Source organism: Thermobia domestica, chromosome 4 (assembly GCF_964235325.1).
Source record: "Thermobia domestica chromosome 4, izTheDome1.hap1.1, whole genome shotgun sequence".
Taxonomy (NCBI): Eukaryota; Metazoa; Arthropoda; class Insecta; order Zygentoma; family Lepismatidae; genus Thermobia; species Thermobia domestica.
Genome location: NC_137457.1, coordinates 182,838,229 through 182,841,395, shown reverse-complemented (window position 1 = coordinate 182,841,395; position 3,167 = coordinate 182,838,229). Strand labels below are relative to the sequence as shown.

The following is a 3,167-nucleotide window of genomic DNA, read 5'->3' as shown; positions in this document are numbered from 1 at the left end:
GGTTCCCTAAAATAGCAATACCTCTCTTAGAACGCGAATGTTCACGGTATCTATAAGATTCATTAATTTTCAAAAAATTACTTGCTATATGTGAATGTAATGCGTCAAGACTATCAGCTAAAGAGCATGTCTGAATAGAATACGAAGAATTATGGGCACAGTGCAATGATTTAAATAAAGAAGACGCAGGCAGGGATTGCGAAAAAGTGAAACTTACGTTAAACATGATGGGAATAGCATATTGGTATAATATGTGGCCATGTAACTCATTAAAAAAAATCCACTTGAAATCGACACATCAAAATTGGCAGAAGTACCAAAGGCAATGGATAAAACCAGGATCATCTGTAAAAAATACAGACGAATACACATATAACACCCAAAATAAATAACTAAAATAAAATTAAACTCCGAACAAAACTCAAAATTCAAGTGCGCCAACGTATGCAATGCATATATATATGTATCTTAACTACCATAGTGTAACTTGATTCATTAAATAATAAAGCAAATAGATACATTCAAACAAAATAACTCAGCTTAGTACCATTAAATCAAACTGCTATACTTCTCATAAAATGTTGAAATTACATAAAAACCATAACGTAGCAGTCATAAAGACATAATTGTAATAAAAATGACACTAAAATCGATAGTCAAACAGGTATATATTGTAATTAGTAACACAACTAAACAAAACTTATATCATAAAATGCGCATATAGAAAAAATATCCGTCATAATCAGGAAATTAATGTCAAAATAGAGAAAACTAATGTCAAAAATAGGAAAACTGCAGTTTAAAGTCTTAATTCGGTGAAATTCAAACGTCACAGACCAGGGTAAAATACACAATTAGGTAAACATGTAATATATATATATATATATATATATATATATATATATATATATATATATATATAGATCATGATCTACGCAATTATACTCGAGTAAAATAGTCATAATGACAATTGCAAAATAAATAAATAAATAAATAAATAAGTAAGTACTAGACCAGCTAGCATAAAAATGTCATAATTGGTATTTTTTTAAGCTTATGATCTGAATAGAAAATAAACTGACGTCAAATCAAAGTATAGTAAATATCCAAATTAAATTTCTTTTTTCCTTTGCAGGTAAGTCAAAGGAAAACCCTTCGTCCAGGATCTATATAACCGAAGACTAGTGATCAGTGAGAGTGTGTGCGTGATACAGTGGTTGCGTGCGTGATACAGTAATATGTGAAACATTAGTGTTTTTTTACTTTTAACTCATTAGTAATACATGTAGGTAAGAATAGCTGTAAGAGCTCTACTAACCTTCATATATGCGCTACTAACCACTGTCTTTTTTTTTAATCCGCACTGGGAAATAAGCAAACATATTATTTTCGTATAATTTCCGGTTCTCTTTATCAAAAATACACAGCACAATACGATCGAAATCTTGCAAATTAGCTTCCAGAACATTTCGAATCGTGGATAAAGCAATCTTCATTGCCTGAAACTTATCAAAATTGAATTTCCCAGTCCCCAAATTAGGGAACGCTGTCGTCCGACAATTATTCTCCAAAGCGCGTCGTAGACAATTCGTGTAACATTGTCGTAAAATTCTTTTATTATTATCTCTAGGCGCGTAAGTGAATAACACATATTCCGCTGGTAAATTAAAAGCCGAAGAGATCTTAGCTTCACCAGGTTTTAACGAACCTAGCCTTTTACAAACTTCAGCTAGTTCCTTCCCAGCCCCTCTGTGAATTGCTCCGTAGACTCCAGACAAAGGAGTAAGGGTCTCATTCGCTGCATTAACCACGATGTCACACCTCAGATCTGCAATATTACCATAATATACACTCACTTTCTTGTTAATGTCCTCATTATAACTATATAATGGCTTCTTGTATGCGAATTTCTGAGACAAATGCATTAAAGTTGGAAGCTCCAACACATCCACAACTCGCTGAATTTCCTCGGGATCACTCAGTGCAGTAGTAAAAGTTAGCCGGTTAAACTCTGCATTATGTTCAGAACAATCTTTGGCAACATTTATCACTTGCATGACACGTATTTCTTCTTCTTCTTCCTCGCCTGTCATAAGTTCTGGGGTTACATCCGGGTAATACGGTTTAAGTCTAGTAATGGCAATCGACTCAATTTTTTCTCTTCCCTTTGAAGTTTTGTACTTCACAAAATAAGCATTTTCATAATCGTTTCGTACAATAAAAGCAGGTCCAAAAATAATCCTGAAAATGCTTTGGCATTACCTCTCCGTCTTGAAGGGTCAAAGATCAATACACGCTGTCCTTCCGTGAACTGTACGGATCTATGGTGTTTATTGTAAGATCTTTATGAAGTACGAAATCGATTAAAAAGTTTATCCTGAGCCTGTTCTCTAATATCTACAAGAGTGGCTAGACGCTCCTGATTCACACTGTGTATACACGGTCCATTAATGATAGCTTGGTGTTCTAAATAAGGATCCACTCCGTGTAACAGTTTAAATTGGCTAAATAACATGGAATGGTTCACAGTGATATTATGGGCAAAAGTGACGGCTGATACATGATCCACCCAACTACCATGATTGTTAGGATCCACTTTCCTCTTCAATAGTGTTTCAATATGGCGGACAGAAGTCTCAACAAGACCATTGGTCTGGTGAAAGTAAGGATTAACAAAGTTCATTCTAATATCTAAAATATTACAGTTCTTGAAACAAAGAACTAGTAAACGCCGTAGATCTATCTAAAATCACTTCTTTGAACAGACCAAAGCGTAAAATTACATGATTGTACAAAAAATCTGCCAAAGCAGCTTCTGTCTGTTCACCCAACGTAGCCGTTACTACATAACGAGTATTGTAGTCTATTGCGATTGCTAAATATTTGTGCCGCAGAATATTGGCATCAGAATACCTCCCAGCTACATCAATACCAATACGAAAGAAAGGAGGCACGCTAGGCATAGTTTGTAAAACACCTGGAGGCGAACCCGGTACCTTTTTGAAACGTTGGCATACTTGGCAGCTTTTGCATCGCTCAATGACGAACTTTTTCATGTATGGAAAATATACTGAATTTAACAACAAATTATATGTTTTTGTGAATCCTGAATGTGAACTACCCAAAGCAGAACTATGAGCTGACTGAAACACTTTTTCTCGTAAGGA

At 34.6% G+C, this 3,167-nt stretch overlaps 1 pseudogene; it reads right to left on the bottom strand.

Annotated features, from left to right (window-relative positions):
- Positions 1-1,334: 1,334 nt before the first annotated feature.
- LOC145682961 (macro domain-containing protein CT2219 pseudogene) lies at positions 1,335-2,093 on the bottom strand (annotated as a pseudogene).
- Positions 2,094-3,167: the final 1,074 nt, after the last annotated feature.